The sequence below is a fragment of the Glandiceps talaboti genome, chromosome 12, assembly GCF_964340395.1.
Source record: "Glandiceps talaboti chromosome 12, keGlaTala1.1, whole genome shotgun sequence".
NCBI lineage: Eukaryota > Metazoa > Hemichordata > Enteropneusta > Spengelidae > Glandiceps > Glandiceps talaboti.
In genome coordinates this window covers 16,112,665-16,132,553 of record NC_135560.1, presented here as the reverse complement: position 1 = coordinate 16,132,553, position 19,889 = coordinate 16,112,665, and the positions used below count along the sequence as shown (strand labels likewise).

At 34.4% G+C, this 19,889-nt stretch overlaps 1 protein-coding gene across 1 annotated transcript in view; it reads right to left on the bottom strand.

Annotated features, from left to right (window-relative positions):
- Positions 1 to 19,889, bottom strand: part of LOC144443324 (repulsive guidance molecule A-like) — a 105,918-nt gene that overhangs the window by 56,237 nt on the left and 29,792 nt on the right. The gene's annotated exons all lie outside the window — the stretch shown is intronic.

Sequence of the window (19,889 nt, the reverse complement as noted above, 5' to 3'; positions counted from 1 at the left end):
ATTTGAGTAATAAATACTACAACGACTGGATTGACGATGCACAGCTAGCTCCAGGCTTTACTGGAAATACTGATAAATTGCACCATCTAAAATATATTTTACAATTACGTGTACCATTTACATGGTACATCTCAATGTTCTATCTAAAGCATGGTCAATGACATTAAAACCTTGTTCGGAGATAACTATAGTACACTGCCCATCAATACAAACTCTCGAGAGGGTGACTATATCTAACTGGTACAATTTGTTTTACTTGATACCTTGACAACTGTTAATTGTCTGGCAGTCATGATGTTCATAGGAGACACATGTTGTTGTTGGTGAAAACTCTCTTGTACGTAAAAAATTCTACTTCAGTGCACATGTTACATGCTATATATATAAGTGAGCAGCTTTGTCACATCAAAATGCCATCAATGATTAATCAGTATTCTCTTTTTTATTTTTGTCTCATACCAATTATTTTAGAATGGAGGTGACAGATATGGTGATAGGAATCTTTGGTCAAATTTATGAGATTGTTTCATATCTGCTGACCTGAAGTTGACCTGAAGCTGTAAGCTACTTTATTCATTAACTGAGTACAAAGCTAGTCAGAGTTTCTGGACCATCCTGAGTTTATTTCATTGAGACCATCCAGTTTCCATTCTACCAAAGATTTTTTCGCTAAATTACCCAGAATATGTACATCATGTACACGTACATGTAATAATGTACATGTAAGTAGTCTAGAGGCTATCTGTTGCTTCAAATCTTTTCTCACATCTAGCTCACTGAGGTCCCGGGATGAAATTTCAAATTCAAATGAAGCCATCCACAGTCATGTGTCGTTATCAATGATTCTCAGAATTCTGCCTAATGATAAGTTAGTGTTTATTGGGGGCAGTTACAGAATATCCAAATATGGTACATTTGTCATATCAGGACACTATGTGTACATTGGTTGTATCATTGTAACAGTTGGGGTTTACTCCTTTGCATGAACAACTTCATGATTTCTCATTGAGCTTGAGATTCAAAGCCACGGCAAGCATCTACATTTGTGTATGATGTAAATGAGCCTTCTAATTCATTCTAGATGACCTATCTGGATATGTAATATCTACTCGACTTTCCCGTATATTTATAAAACCACACACAACAACTCATGAAATAACATCGGTGCATTTGCTTGCTCATGGCAATTGCAAACGAGACAAGGTTCATGCATGCAAACAAACATACCACAAATTGTCTTTGCAATGAAGTCTTCCCTTAGCTCATCGTCATGCAAACAAACACATTGGTGTTTTTCAAAACAAGTCTATCTCTGTAACTCATTAATTACAATAAAATCTATAACTAGTACAAGAAATGTGTGAAAGTTTATCATTGTACAGGAAGTGCTTTGTGAACAAACTCCAAGATTATAATCATAATCACAACCTTTAATTCTTATAAAACGCATTGCATTAAAAATAATCTCAATGCGCTGTACAACTGATTTGAAAAACACAAACTAACATACAAGACAACAAAAATACACTATTTTAAAATAAAACTGTTAAAACAATTTAAAAATGTCCGAATATTAGAAACATACTAGTACAAAGGTTCACATGTGAAAAGGTTAAATGTATAAAATGACTGGTTATAAAACGACTTAAAAAGGTAAGTTTTCAAACTGGTTGAATGATGAAGCAGCTCGGATCAGTGATGGCAAGGCATTCCATAGACAAGGGGTAGAGATTGAAAAAGCTTGATTACCATAATACATAGTACTGCCAATCACAAATAACACATGTAATCAACCTACTGTAAACCTAGATATTTTCATGTCACTACTAGAACATTTTGCAATTTTACAGTCTTCAGCTAGTTCTCAAAGACTAATTTTTACTATTACCAGACTTGTACATTATATTCATGTACATGCAGGCATTTTAGTCACTATTTCTTTTTGTGTTTATTTTTTTTTAACGACAATAAGTCTTTAGCGAACCTTACCGTATTCCTGCAGTGATGTTTCAATACAAATTTATGGTGTAAGTGACTGACACATGCACAGACTGGACTGATGTACAAGTTATGTTTACATAGTAAGCATATATTATAGTAAACATACATTATTAAAAAGTTGTTTTATTAAATACACATCCAAAATGTCTAATCCATATTACTACTTTTATCTACCCAATATATTGTTACATCTTTCCATCCATATACACAGTCATCTGAATTAACAACCTTTATACACAGGCATATTATGTTTCATTGTTTAATAAATCTGAGTGGTTTCACTTGATACAAATACTAATTCTCATTTCATTCTTGTACATCATCTAATAAATATCAATGTTGATGCAATTAATAATAACTTGATACTGTTCAAGAATTCAAACTCTGATTTTCCTACAACACATCTACTAAATATCCTTATGCTAGTGTGTACAAATATCTAGGGAATTTAATCACCTCAGATCTGAAAGATAATCTTGATATCGGGGCAAAGACCTGTCAGTTTTGTGCCAGAGGGAATGCGATTATCAGTGATTTTAATTTGCCATCCCTCTCCTGTTAAATGTCACTTGTTTTTTTCTGTTTTCTGTGATGTTCCATACTGTTCGTATCTGTGTGGGGTAACGTTTTGGTTAATACTTTTCACAGAAACCCTACACAGGTTTTCAGAAAGTTATCTGGTTTTAATTATTCAATTGTACACAGTAATATTGTACACAGGAATAGTTTAATGATTTGTTAGTTTGTCAATTCATATATTTGATGAAGTTTTGAGGAAAAAGATTAAGTTTTTTTTGACAGACTTTTTTTATCATGTCACACTATTGTTTTTATTTATTATGTCAAATATGACTCCGTTTACTAGTTAATTACAGAATCTAAGTTTCAATATTGTAAACATTCCCAAAATTTGATAATACAGTGACTGACTCATTGATGTGTTACATTCAGAGAATCTAATACATAAAACTTACAAAGTGATTATATATTTCTATGTGCATGAATCAATAGTGAAAATGCGACAAGCAACCACTGATGCGATATTGAAGTTATCTATAAAGACTGACATGAAAATTAATGCTTCAGTGGTTTTGCAAACAAAAAGTATGACCAGCAACACCAACAAAAGAAACGTCTCTAGACTGTCAGTGACAGTAATACTCTCATAGCGTCAGCTGTGAAATGATTTTAGGAATATGCCAATCCCTACGATTATCTATGAAAAGACAGCTGATAGGCAACAATATGCCACAACACTTCAATGACATCACGTGAGAAGCTTAGCTTCAATGTATAATACCACCAAAAGATTCTTTGACACATTTTTAAAACTGACTAGTGAACTGTCTGCATACAGAGTTCAAACTGGGACATTTGTCTTTTGTTGTAGACACACTGCAAAGTAATTTGTCATGCTCGGCTAGTTATTTCGATTACATCTAATATTCACACACATAATCTTAAGCTCTGTTAATTTGTAATTATGATGCAGTCAGTATTAAAATAATCTACGCATGTACAGGTCTATCAAAGCTGAATTTTCATTTCTGAATCAATAGTTGCTACCAATTGTATAATTATTCAAGTGAGATTACAAATGTAACCACTGCTGAAAAACAAAGACCAACAACAGCTTTTAATCATGCATGTCAACTCTGTTAGTGATTCTTTCATTGTTTCAATACTCAACATGTTTTTCACTTATTTTGACCATCTCTTTCATTGACTCAAAAATGTGTGCACATACAAGTATACATATCCAACGGCTAATATAAACAGACAGAGACAGACAGACAGACAGACAGACAGACAGACAGACAGACAGACAGAGACAGACAAACAGACAGACAGACAAACAGACAGAGACAAACAGACAGACAGACAGACAGACAGACAGACACACACACACACACACACACACTCATAGAGAGATAGAGATACAGACAGACGTATTTTAATACATCCATGGACAAACAGACAGACATACATGTACATACATACATACATACATACATACATACATACATACATACATACATACATACATACATACATACATACAGACACACAGACATACAGACACACACACAGACATACATGCATACATACATACATATATACATACATATACACACACAAACATACATACATACATACATACATACATACATACATACATACATACATACATACAGACAGACAGATAGACAGACAGACAGACATACACACACATTGAATAGTGAAGTAGCTAACAAAATGATAGACAATGGTTGTTTATGCCGCAAACAGTCTCGTACCTACATCCCAGTTTAACATGATTATTTATTACCATTTGAATACATGATCAGACATTGTTCTATTCTGTCTAAATAAATATTCACAATCATCTGACAAACACTTATTATTTAGGGCGCCCTGTAGAGAAGAGGGTTTTTTTTACCCCCAAAACAATTTGATGTTTGTATCTTGAAGAGCTACCCTCACTCAACCATAAACTAGTTTGAGGTGAGATAATACCTTGCAGCACAGCAAGAGAAATTCCATTCAGATGTTGAAAACAAAAGAATAATTCCCTACACTCTCAATGATGTCATCCAATGGTTTCTGACTTGCCACTTTTAACATAGAGATGCAGGAACTGGGTTCTCACCTTAGAATTATCACAAAGTTGTAGTATACTAGTGGGAACACGATGTAACTATGTTAATCAAACTTTATTCAAGAAATCACCATATGGAACCAACTACTCAAAATTAACAGTATATATTGTTATGTTAATGAAATGATATAATTTTGAAGAACCGATCAAGACCAAGTGGAACCATATATACTGTATACTGTCCGGGGAGAATGTTGTAATATGTAGCCCTAGAGGTACAATAAACTTAACACCCCACCCCCACCCCCATTCTGCCTGTAAAACTGAATGGCATGTTATCATATTATTTAACAGAACATACCTAGGTCTATTTCATGACGTAAAGTGAAGTGGTATCGTATGTATCTTTAACAAATTGTTAGTAATCAGTTCTTGTGAGAGGAGCAAATTGAATTCTAGCTTGAGAGCACTCCATATTCATATCATTGAATACAGCAAAGCACTCCTCAATTGAATTGCAAATATAAATTAATAAGTACAGAATCAGCTATCTTCCCTTTACAAACAAAATTCAATATTGTGGAAAATCTCTCTTTTGCCACATCAGTGAACACCGTTCTCTCACGGAGTCTATTCAACGTCACATCACTGGCACGTCTGTAATTGCAGTGGATACACTTTTTAATCTTGTAGAAATCTACTTTGAGAGGTAATCATTTCTCAGACAGACAAAGCCACCGAGGCTGTAAACTGTGACAACTTTTTTCTCTAAATTTTATCAATTTTGTCAAGGGGAAGAATAAAATCATTACTCTCTTGGTTAGACCTAATTTGTATGGAATTTGATGGAGTGTGGAGACTAGAGGAAGCCTGGACTTGGTGCATACAAATGTAGCAGTGCCTGGAATTGTCCCTGAGCTGCAAATTATAGCATTTACATTAAGTGTATTTATTCAAGACTGCTAAAATCTTGTTACAGAATATCCAGTACTTCTAAACTTTATACAATCAAGTACTTAATTAACTTCATATAAACATGTACGCTCATATAGTGATTATCAACTCAAATAAATTTTGGTTTAAAAATAGCAAATGGTAAACAGGTAACTGAAGTTATACCACACGCAAGACAAGTTCAACACATTCAAACAAAAAATGTATGATTTATACCCTTGTTGTTCTATGTTATGGCAACATGCATCTATGTTATTGGTTCTGCAATGATCATATATGGTGTCAAACATTCAAAATCACCAATATTTTTCCAAATTTTTCATTAATTATGTTTGCAACAGTTTTAAAAGTCATATAATTATTCCCCAATTTTTTTTTTCATGCCACTGGAAAGTAACCTCAGGGTTTTGTCACTTCTCATCTTCAACTCATAGTGACAAGTCACATTGGGTCACTCATATTTTCCTCAGATGAGTGAAGAAAAACATCGGGGAATAATATCTACATTGTAATTGTACATGTTTGAACAGAAAACACAAGATTTATTTTCTATTTCTTCTACACCAAAACAAAGCACTGGTTCTCTATTTTCCAAAGTTGTTGTTCTCAGTTTTCAAAATCACATTTTTTCCCCTACTTCTTCTGAAGTCAAGCTTGCATAGGTATAGTCTTAATATTCCCCAATACTTTTTCCTAATTCAGTCGGAAAATATTTGCAACATAAAGGTTTTATCACTGCTTCTCTTTTGATTCAAAGTGACATGACCCCTTGTTTAACTTGTAATTTATTAGAAACTGAAGAACTAAACAAAATGAACAGTCCTTTTTCTCGTGAAATGCTAAAATTTGGTGTCCAGATCCCTAATATGATGTGGTGACTCTCAAGCAGTGTGCTGCTAAAGCAATCTGATGTGCCACTGACACACAGCAATTGTGACACCAAAATTTAATAATCCCTTACACAAAGTATCCTTACATCAGGACATGTCACTCACAAAAATGTCTAGTTTTTATCATTTTAACTCGCGACAAAAATGTTTGTCATTCATTGATAGGGAGAGTAATGGAATCATTTCAAAAGGACATAATCCTCGAAGTAAGGATCAGAGTCCTTATACATTTTTATACAAGCATTTGTGCCCAGATTTTATACATGAATGTTTGGTGCTAGACGCTTGAACCACATCTTTGAAGTACACTAGCACTGGATAAGATGTACGTTTACATAGCTTATGGTATCTAGAAATAGAATGCTGGACAGTTGAAATCTGCAAAATAAACATTCTGTGAGAGAAATGTCACTCTGTCATGGCTCACAGTGAAGACAAACACAAACCGGTCTTCAACAAACTACACCATTTACTATAATCTCATTAACAATGCAGATTTGAATTCCAAAACCAGATTACATCGCTGATCATTGAAAATCAACAATTGTTGAAGAAACTTATTCAATAATAAAATCTATAATTCCCGTTTTCCTTTTTTTAACATTCTCATTCAACTGTTTATTTTCATATAATCATATATATGATGAAAGACACATTTCTGAACGTCGGAAAATTGCTTTTATCGATTATTAAAAGTTCATGATATGGAAATTTTAAGACCTATTTGACAACAACAATGTGCTACAGGCACTGCATTATAGTTTAATAATTGTAATATGAAATTCTTTCTAGCCAACCTGGCTTTTTGCCGATACTGCTGCGGGTCGTTTAAAGATAAGAAATAGCAAGCTACGCTACTAGTAGAAAAGATTAGAATTATTACATGGTGCTTTCTCTTGTTTGGTCATGTCATCAAAATAACACTGCTGAATTTACAGACGTGTGCATGTAACTGCCAATTTACTGAAATGAGCAACTGCAAAGATAAAGCAATGATGGGTTGCCATGGTAACTGTTCTTTAACTTTTTCGGGGTATTGTGTGTTCATTCTTGTGACAAAGTGTCTAATTTCTCCCCTTTCTCCACTAGATCTCCTGCCTTGCAATTTTTATGAGGGCATATGTACATGTACACAGAGTCCTCCTTACCTGCCTTCATCTACACCAGTGACATCCCCCCCCCCATCCCACACACACACACACATACCCTCTATCCCCATTGGATCTTCTGCCTAGCTATTTTCGATAATGATCGTACCTCTTAGGACACATCTAAATGTAACCACTCCCACCCTCTCTCCCTACTTTCACCTACACAGGTCCATTGAGACTGTCACTTCATGACACGGCTATGTTGCATTCGTCTTTTTACATTCCCTATGGTATTCAGTGAGTCATAGATTTCTATGTCAGTTCACACATTAAAGTTACCCAATCTCACTAGAAATGTAACAACCCCAAAATGGACATTTGTGCCTTCAGATCAGTTATCTGCCCTCCTCAAATCAGGCAGATTACCAGCCGACCCTGATGCCAAAAACGACCATATTGGTACAGTAACATATATTTGCATTGAAAATACTTCGCATGAACATTTATATTATATGTTACCTACAAAACTCACTAACATATCACCCCCCCCCCCCCACCCCCCCATTACGGGCATCTGTGCCTATTTATCAAGGTATTAGCTACCCTTCTCAAAGCAGGCAGATTACCGATGGCCTCTCACGCCCGGCCCAAACAGCAATATTTGGACAATAATATATTTGCATTCCAAGTACGTCGCATAGATGTCATGATCTTCGTGTATGTGTTACATACAAACACCAAGACACACTAAAATATTACAGCTCCACTGTGGGAGTTTGCATCAGCACATGTATCTGCCCTACTAACATCGAGCAAACTACAGACGGATATGCATGCCTGAACGGCAATATTGGGGCAATAGTATTTTGTGTTCCAAGTACTTGGCATGTCCATGTATCTGTTACATGGAATTCATTGATTCATATAAACTACACAAGGAGAAAAGAATTGTTATATGCAGCTGCAACACCAGCTGATGTATGAACGGTTCTTAATAAAAGAAGTTTGCAAATATTACTCAATATTTGATATTGTTAGTATCACCATTAACTGGATGATTTTACATCTGAATTATTCACTTAAATGTATCCATATAAGTATACATGTGGTTGTCAAATACTGAATTTCATGCAGCTGAATCTTTTTGTTAAAGGTGGTCTGAATGTTTTCCGTTAAGGGTTATATTACCATAGGTAACATTTCTTGTTTCCCAACTATTATACCAGGACCACCAATCATAATTAAGGTACAAGGCATGTATTAAAGTAGCCTCAATCCTTCACTTGGTTGATTTCCTCTATGGCCGCCCAAAATCTGCTTAGGTATTTGCTCAACAGTTCTGAAATTAGATTATGATTTCACATAACAGCTCCATCATAATATGTATCAAGTCCATCATAAAATCAATCCCTGTGTTTGTCCCATTGTGTTTCTAACTAACTTTACGTTGCATAGCTCCATTATTTTCATTGATTTAGATCACCACTGAGGTAATCTGACACAGCGGCTATATTTAAAATCCAGTAGGAATTTGCAGTCAGTTTGTTGGCTGACGCTTCATAGGAGTAAAACATTGAATTCAAATGTCTGAGTGAGTGTTGAAGGGACATGGTTGCTATCAACCAAGAGAAAAGGGTCTGTTACAACTGATAATGTAATAACTAACCGATAATATATCAACCTGATATGTAGTAAAAATTTACTGATTATAATGTATCTAAATTACCCAATACAGTATCAATTGACCAATACTGTAGTAACTTTTGTAAACCAATACTGTTCTAAAAATTTACAGATAATGTAACATTTTTAAACTGATAATCTATCAGAAGATTACCAATAATGTATCAACCCTAAGTTATGTATTCAAATTTGGAAATATCAGTGTTCAGTACTAGGCTAGCATGTAATGGGCAACATCAAAAGTTCAGTGTGCAACTTTTGCTAGAATTCCCACTCTATTTACTGAAGTTCCCCAACCTTAGCAAAAACACTAAAAGTACAGATCACATAATCTGAAGTATAGAAAAATAAAACTTATAAATAATTGAATATTTCATTTTCGTGCAGCTTGATTACAAAGATAACTGGGGCATCTGAAATCCCTAAATGCCAGACTCTTCTTTTCAAAACATACACTGTGTGTGGAATTTGTAGAGATTGAATAAAAGTTCACAGTTTCTAACACCAAACATGCAAGAGTTCATATTGAGGACAGGCAGCCATATTGAACACATTTCAATGAAACTATTGTAACTGGGACCAGACTTTGAAGTTTCCAAAGGAACTGTACAATGCTTTATACTTCATCAAAATTTGTTTCACAGTAATGTACACCAGGCATGCATGCATGTACATGAACATGTTGTACGTGCAATGTTCTTGTTATTAGTTGGTAAAATCTACCTGAGTTCCCCAATTATCTTACCACGGTTCTCAACCAATATTATTGTATAATGTATGGGGAAACTATGGCAGCTTTACCAGATTTCCCTCTTTTCTGTTAGCAGGTTCCCAAACCTTGGCAAAAACACAGACTTGTATGTGTATGTGTGCATGTGTGTGTGCACATCCCCCACTTGCATGTATATACATGCATGCACACACAAACATGAGTGTGCACACGTGCGTGCATGCATGCATACATACATGTGTACACGCGCGCATGCGTGCGCGCACACACACACATGTATGCATACATGTACACACATAGCCATTCTAAAAGCCTTCCTGAATCTTTAAGTTTCAGCTCCATTGTACTTAAATTAAAATGAAACTGTTCATTTGTAAAAGATGTTTTTCCAGAAAAATCATGAATATCCAATGTATTTGTCAGTGAACAAATCTACAGTTATGATTTTACAACTTAGGCATTTACCTCAATATTTGCTGTTAAACTTACTAGCTCCCCCCCCCCCCCCCCTTAGAAACCTGTGCACCATTACACAAACAACAGGATCACACTAATTGACAACATTCTATCACACAAAGTGAGAACAATCTACAGAAATGAGCTCACCTATGAATGATTGACAGGGGAGCCTAATGATTAATTCACATTCAGTTTCTGTTGATGCTCCATTTAAATTCTCATTTGAAGCAAATATCACAAAAAAAAAATAGGTTTTACGGCTTGTAGATTATTTTCAGGGATCCCAGGTAAATGCAACTCCATACTGAAAGTTCTTTTGTCGATATTGTTGCAAAAGTTTCTGGGAAAACGTTAGGCTGTACTATTCTTATCATGTGGATTAACGGTATTTAGAACATGATCAATTTGCTGCTGCACGTTCCAGCTCTACAAATAAGTGGATGATATGTTTTCTCCCTTTAGTCACTAAGTTAGTGTACGTGATCATATTTGCATCATATAGTGATATAGCAGAGTTTTAAAACCATGAAAATGAATACGCTAACATGTGGAAAGTTAACATATTTGCTTTATAATGTGTCACTCGAATTTGTGCCAAAAATGAGAGATATTACATGTGCTTCTAACTATAGCAATTGTAAATACTAGTTATGCGAGTATGTGTCTGAAATCTATTTGAAAAATCCATTAACGATGATATAAAATTCTTGTACCACATGAAACATGCACTTTCACAGAAATGCTGGCACTTAAAATCACTAAACACACCTCTGGTTCATCAGATCCCCCTTGTTTGATCAAGCAAATTACATACGACAAACAGTACAAATAGCGGGTTGATTGCACCACGATTGCACAAACACTATCCTTTGTCTGCCTTCCTCCCTTCACAAGGTAGACTTGGAATTATGAAAATTCCTAAAGCAATTTATCAAGCTGACCCACAGCTGAGCCTTAGTAGATACTCTACTGATCAGAGAAATAATGTTACCAGCAAACCGACCAATCCATACCCATTGAGCATAAATACAATTAATGAAACATTACTCAATGTTTCCTTTTTGAATATTTTGCCAGTGATTTATATTACTAAATTGACAGATGTGACATTGAATGTCCTATATTATACATGTATTTTGAAGGATCTGACACATTTGTCATTAAGAATTTAAGATATTTTGAAGTGAGAAATTTCACACGTTGGAAATCGTATTACGGGGAATGATGAGTTGAGATTTCGACTGACAGATCTGTCCTGACCCTAGTCAGGATTTCTCACGTCATCTACAAATTGCGCAGCTGCTGGTATTACTTGATGTAATTGAATTTACAATTTGCAGCAAACTTTCAGCTTGCCCCCATTGCTAAATAATAATTCTGGTTCTTTTTCACAGATAATCAGGAAGAAATTACAACATAAATGTCAGGGAGAGCACCAACTATATAAATAATGCACTATTGAACTTTTGAAATACTGATGCTGTAGATGCAAGATATGAAAAACATATTGTAGACATAAAAAATAAATTAATAAAATGAGTGCTTTTAAAAAATATTTCATATCAAATTAAGCTTCATGTATTACCAATACTTGAGTTCATTCCAGTCCAATACCCTATTACTATACTAGAAATGTTTTCGTTTTTGGGGGGTTTTTTGGTTGTTTTTTTAATGCAGAAAAAAACAACCAATAAAACCAAAAAAAAACAAAAAAAAAACAAAAAACACCCGAAAGATGAGAATTCTTTGAAAAACATTTTACATAAAAACACTAAATTTAAAATTAAAATCTGGTGTTTTTGGAAAGGTAGGTACATGTAGGTAACACCTACCTGGGCACCCCTGTCATTTTTACAAGGGTGCCCCAAAAACAAAAGTATGCACATTATATGTATGTCACTTTTACCCGATTTCCCACTTTCTGTTACTAGGGTTACAAAACCTTAGCAAAATCACTGATTTAGCTTATGTTTACTTTTCTTTCATTCTCCAATGACATTTCAGTAGATGTGTTCAGGCATTGAAAAAAAAAGTGAGAATATTCCATTGCTGATGAAAGCCCCTGAGGTTTGTGACAATGGCAATGGGTTTCCTTTGACATTTCTGTTTACTTTGTAAACATGGAACTAATGAGTAAACTACTATGATGATTGTATTGGCTTGACTTTAATTTACTAATTGTTCTTCTTAATGCACTAAAAAGACAACTACATCTGTAAGCCCTAAAGTTATGGCGCCACCACTGTCACAAGTGATGATCTTATCTAAATTCTCATACAAGATGGCTAATGTTTACAAACAAATTTCTTGGGATCCTTTGCTCAAGCGTAAGTGAGACCTAGAAAAAATTCACGCTGCCCGAAACCCACGGCAAGTAAAAATTGCATCCGGACAAATGGAAATATCAATCCATTCACCCGAGTGCCAAGTAACCTTTACAAGAAATAAAGGGCATTGACGTTAAAAACTGTTGACATATTCAAAACAAATGAATACATCTGGGTAAAGAAGACAAAAGGTCCAATGCAGATTGACCACTAGTGCTCTCTTTGATTGTGAGACATGTAGGGTAACAATATTTCAACACAGCAGCCATGATGTCCACTGAATAGTCTGTAAACATTTGTCTCAAAGTTATGACTCACATGAATATTTTAATAATTAGAGTGGTTTCAAGATTTCCTTCATGTGCTCCCTATATTTGAAAAGATGTCCAAGGGTCACAGGAACCAGTTACAATGTTGAGGTCATATTCAAATTTGCAAAAGTCTCACTGCACTATCAAATTTATAATATAAGGCCAAAATCTTGAACTGGAAACGGTACCACTAGTAACAAAGTCCATTCCTATTTCGTCTTATAACGACCTATGCACTTTGCTGGAGAGTTGTCTAAAATGACACACAACCTGCATTTGTCCTCTGCTTATCATGCGTCAATCCGGCTGCAGGCATCAGCAAATAGTGTCCAGTGTCAAATATGGTATACATCAAATATGCACAAATAATGTGTAAACACAATCTCTGAATACACCATGTAAATATATCGGCAGTCTTTCAGAGTTTTTTGTTTGTTTATAACTTAACTTAGTGGTTAAATAACAAATTTTCTGATACAAATAAAAGTGCGCTAGGTCGGACATCCAATTTTCCAGTCAGGACATGTGACAATTGATAATTCACTTTGTCCCTGACAAATGTCTTCTGAAAAAAATTGTCAAGGTGTGAGTGACAATTTGCAAGACGAGTGTCATTTTAGAAAGTAGATGGATTTTGTACTTGGAACACAAATATATTAATGTCATGATACGGGAGTTAGTACATGAGGATTGGGTATTCATTCATCCCCTGTGAGGACAGCATCAAACATCTCGATCTGAAAGTCCAAACATCCATATTGGGACTCTAATATTATCATTACATTTTAAGTGAATGTTTACAAGATGGGAATTGCATACTGATTTTGGTACATACGATTTTCATTCAGATATACATCTCCAAAAGTAAGAGTTTAAGTGTAAAATCATAATTTTGATTTATTGCCCATGAGTAAGTTAATTGATGAGTATGGGTTTCATTTCATTGCCAAACTTATCTGTTGTGCTGTGCATATATACCATGCACAACCAAAGTTATTGTCTTTGAACAAAAAATATGGATTATATACCTGGTTGTTCTATATCACGACAACCTATGTCGATGTCAATTGTTCTGTTTTGTCCACATTATGAGAAATCACCATTATTTTTGCTGATTTTTCATACATTACGCTTAAAAAAGAGGTATCATTATAGTATTCATTCAGCCAGAAAACACTTGTGACAGAAGGGTTTGTCACTAATCACCAGGCAGCTCAAGTGACAAGTCCTCTTGGGTCACTCACATTTACCTTGGCTGAACAAATACAGAATAATACCTAATTTGTATTTGTGATACCTGATTTGATTTGCTAAAATGTTTTTGTTGGAGCATATCAATTTCACCACAGGGTGTTATTATAAATAAAGTATTATCTCTCTTTATCTTATCTTATCTTGTCTTATCTTATCTTATCAAACAAGCAGGGAAATGGGTCTTATAGATTTTAGGCATACAAAGATCTGATTTTTTTTGTTTGTGCACATATAGAAGCCTGAAGGGGTAGACTATTAGGACATGGCATTGTTATAATTACAGAGACTAAAATGAGATACACTGTTTTCCTGTGACTCTGAACTACTAGTACTACTGAGTCGACCACAAGCTGCTTTGAGCAGTATGGAATGTTGTTTCCAAGTGCATGGAAATATTAAAATGTATATCCATTCTCTTTACCAAAACTCAAGGAAAGGATTACAACAACAACAACAACAACAACAACAACAACAACAACAACAACAACAACACTTTTAAGCAGACTCTGAACACAACCTTAAGTCTCATGTCTTTGGTAGAGACCACAATACAAACTATTGCATGATGGGGTACATAATATTGAGATGAAAACTGGGTGGTCAAAGGTCGTCGTGATTGTTAAAACTAACCACATGAGGGCGCAGTCACTCAAAACTTGTAAACTTTACCTTTTGCCCATATCTATTACTATCAATATACATGTAGGCCTTACAAAGAAAAACACAAAGTGTATTCAAAGCAGAGAATCATGTTTTTTTCAATAAAAACACTCTTGAGTTTTGTAATTACTCCACACAACAATTGACAGGCAAATGCAACATGATAGTAGATTGCAAGCTGTCCTTTCTAAATCCTACCACTGGTGGCAGTCTTCTATTTGCTTACAAAAAATCTGTCAAATTTAATGTCGCCAACAGAAACGTTATAGCCAGGGAAAAAACCTATTTCACATTTGATAAGTGGTTCACCTCAACAAATATCTTGTCACGTTTGACATTTGTGAAACAAAATTTATTAGATTTACACACACTATCGACGGTAGTATTCTGCAAATAACCATGGCAACTGATATGTGCAAGGCTTATAGTGTCAATAAATCATTTTCACCTCAATAAAAAAGAGAAGAAAAGAAATTCAATTAATTTGATTGATATCTGAGCATTGATACTAGTAATCTTTCAACAATACACAAGAACATAACTGTCAAAAAATATTTATCATATCAATGGCAACCTTGCCCATATTCAAAATATACAAGTTTTATTTTTCTTCAAATTTGGAAATCCATATTGCTTGGAATGATTTTTTATTTGAAATGAAGCATTTTCACACTTCTCCTTTTTGTTCATTAGTAATTAGTTGACAGTCATAATCCGTTTCTTCAAATTAGACCTCAGCAAATATTTCAGGTGAGACTGGGGTCTTTCCTGTGAGGATACTCTCAGATAAAAAGGAATTAAAATAGATTTATGAATATTTATAAGCCATGGATGAAAGCACACACATCAAGCCCTGATTGCTGCTCCACACTTTCACCTGAGTGGATTTTGGATGGTGCAGTACAAGAAGCTGTAGTTTACAACGGTGGTACTTACAGGAAATTTAGTTGATAGAGTTTGTTGGATAATTACCATCTTGTGAGATTAGACCACTGGAATTATCAATAAACATCTTTAGCATGCATAAGCAGAGGTTTATATTTTAAAAAATACTGAAATTTTCAGTTTCCAGGAATTTTTAGTCAGATTTCAGGAAGTTGTAATAGTTAATACTAACAGTAGCAGGACTTGATTCCCTGAAGCAAGTTCAGTACAGTGTACTGGTAAAGTTTTGGTATATGTATTTGTTCCATGGATGGTGCATACACATCCCTTCAACAACAAACAGCACGATGTAATACTACTAGTAGACAGTCAAACTTGGTGATGGGAAGTGGTGAACAACATCTAAAAGTTTACATGTTTCTATAAAATGTACTAAAAATTAAAAATTAGCAAAACAACGTACCTGTATATAAGCAGTATTGAAATATGATTTTAGAGTACATGTAGCTCTCTAAGGCTCACATCATAGGTTATATTTGAAATATGTTAAGCCTGCCTGTCAGCCAACCCTTGATTGGATCCCTCCACTGAATGTCCCTGATCAATGTGATTGTCAGTATATATGTGAGTAAGTCATGACTTTGGTGTAGTTGGCCAGTGTACTGAATTAGGACCATCCACTATCATTTCCAGACTATTCATCACAGGGAAAGGATACCTACTGAATTCACTATGTTCAATAAAAACTTGAATGTTATGAAAATGTATTGGTTTCATTCACTTTCACTTATCAGTACAGAGCTGGCATTGATCAGAACATAGGCAGAAGTGATGATGTACAGGCCAACTGTTTCTATAGTTATTGTAAAAGTTGGATGACAATCAATCAATCAATCAATCAATCAATCAATCAAAAGAATTTGCATAATGCTAAAATCCAATATGACAATGTTCTATGGCGCTGAACAGGAACAATAGTAGATCATTGTAAAAAAAACAAAAAAAAACAAAAAAAAACAAAAAAAAAAACAACAACAACATAAATATGTTTTACAAATATAAATCTCACCAACCTACTGCTTGTTGTAAATGTAAATTTCACTTGTCAGGTGATAGGAATTTTTATCATTTTATGGCCAATTATTATGATAATAATACATAATAATGTCCCAGTTTTTTTATGTCATGAATTTCATTTTCCAAGAATTCCCTCAAATACGCCCATTTTCTGAGAATTTCTGGGGAAAATGCACGACTTCTGTAGACTTGGCCAGAGGCCTGACAAGTCATCATTCTTACAACATTGGATATCAAAAATCATTGGATATTAAAATATCAATAATTTAACAAACCTCATTAATTTCAATATCTTACTAAAAATTAATCTGGTAAAACAACAATGTACATGACATAAACTACTGGAAGTCATAATCTAGAACAAAAAAATTATCATTTTGCAAGCCTCAATATTATCTGAAATTTCCCATGACTAATGAGAATTAGCCCACTGGAAGTCTCTCATATTTCAAATCATACACAAATATTATCAAAATGTATATAGATATTATATCATCAACATATGCATTATTATTGTCTTTGATCAGGAGTGTCACATCCGATGTTATTTTACTGGGATTAATTTGTGCAATTATTGAAACTGAATTATACTTGTAAAGCAAGTACTTGTATCATAATATCCTGTGTCAGAGTTCAATCAATTAATATAATTAGAATTAATATAGATGTCCTTCAATTCAACTCTTGGAGGACAAACAATTTCTCAACATGTCTTCTGTTACTTATAGCCGTCACTATATAATCGAGACATTTGACATTCAGACTCGATTTATTGATTGATCAATCAATCAAATCAATTAATGCTAGTTTTTATATAGTGCTTTTTCACACTGTGTTCTTACAGTTATTACCCAGGCACGGTGCAACAGACTTTTATACTCCCTCAACTCCCTGGGAGCATTCCATTGCAGCCTTAGTAAGCAGATTAAAAAATTCACATTGCAACCTCTATCCTACCAGGTCCCGAATTATACAGCTGCTTTTCAGACAGGATTATTGATATTCTGAAACAACAGTATGATCAATGAACACTAAGTCACTTGGCTACCCTTACTTAATTTCTGTCAATACACTGGTCTAACTTGTGTCCTGAATATATTACTAAATGTCATAAAGATGACAATTATCTCATCAATTATCATTATTAGACTGTCTTCAATACTTATGAGTGAAGGAGTACACACAGCTTCAATCTTTGACTAGTTTTGCACCTCACAGGATTTTTTACAAAAAGTTTGCTTGTAATTCAACACAGCAGTTAAGAATGAGTGAAGAAGCACAAAGCAACAGCAAATAAACAAATACTGATACAACATAAAATAAACAGAATATTACTTATAAGAGACCTGAATTTATTTGTAATTAGGTGTCTATTATTATTCTTTTCATTGATAAAATGATACAAAATTTGAGTCCTCACTGTAGTTTTCCTTTATCAAATAGCTTATTTCAAAACTGGCACATTACCTCAAACTTCAAGCCTTCACACGGCATTCTAGGTCAGTTTAATACTTGAAAGCGGTTCAAGAGTGGACTTTAGCTTTCCAGGAAGAAGCCTTGTTATCTCAAACTGTATTAAAGTGACTTCACACAATTACCATGTACATGTATGACAACAAAGTACAAATGTTTTCATAATATCTTTAACCTGTAATCTAGCTGCCTTTAGAAACTGTCTTCTTTGTGTATATGTAGTGCCCTGGACTGGAATGATGGATGTGTGTATCAGGGAATACGGGAAATTGACAGTGCATAAATACCACTGATCTACTCAGTTTTAAAGGACTCCTACTAATTATGTAATATATCTTAGCTTTCACACTCTTGACACCCACTAGGACATCACGCAAAGCTTTCAAATGTTGCTTTTTATCCTGCAAGTTACATATGACAACTGACTATGACTGACATGGCTGAAACGGTCTCTATGGGAACTAACACCTTCCTGACAGGTATAAGTGTGTTGGAAATATGAGTTTGTCACTCCTACGGGATCAAGTTATCAAACGTAAAATTAGAAATACTAGAAAACTTGTCATTTCATCATCTAAGTTTGTTAAGTATTAATGGATGTGTCTTCACATCCTCTAGCATCCCTCGGAAACCCAATAAATCTGCATAACTCAATTACAACGACCTGTGCTGCCCTCATGCATCACATCAGCTGCATGGCCATCTCAAATTTTCTTTGTGTTGTATATATCACAAGCTGAAATTACTGTTGATATCTTTATCTTTTATAATTTTGTTGTATCGAATTTCAAAGAGCAAAAGCTAAATGGCTATTGGTATCAAATTCAACCAAACTACTGTCAACAACCAAATCCTGTCTACTAGTACTACAGTTAATAGTAGGGTCTATGGTCAGCATCTTACATCTATGAGTCACATCAATTTTTATATTGTACATTGTACATATACACACCTAATAACTCATTTTATGGATGTAAACAATATATATCCTTTAAAGTGTTGCTTTGCCTTAAGAGAATAGAACCAAATTTCTATTTTGATGAAAACTGAATCACGTTGACCTCATAGTGATCACTAAATATCATGCATTTCAAGTCACAAATTGGTCTCCCAGACAGCGTTGCCTCAAAACTATTGAAGACGTGTAACATCACACAACTCTTGATGTGGTATATTATTACTTGATCCAATAGCCAACTTAGATTCCAAAATGATCTCGGTCAGATGCAGAGGATTGTGGGATTATATGTGTCTTAAGTTGCTTCAACAACTAATCCACTGTGATGGAAAAGATAGCTCTCCCTCTAGGGTCTGGGCAACAAAAACTAGACTATTTCTGGAACATTACAAATGATTATGACAGATTGTTTTAATAGTGAATGATTCATGAAATATATATTAATGGAATAACATTTCCCATGATGCACTATTCAAGATGGCTTCAAAATAAATTGGTTTTCGAATCAGTGCGAAATCAAAAGAGAAGTAATTCAAA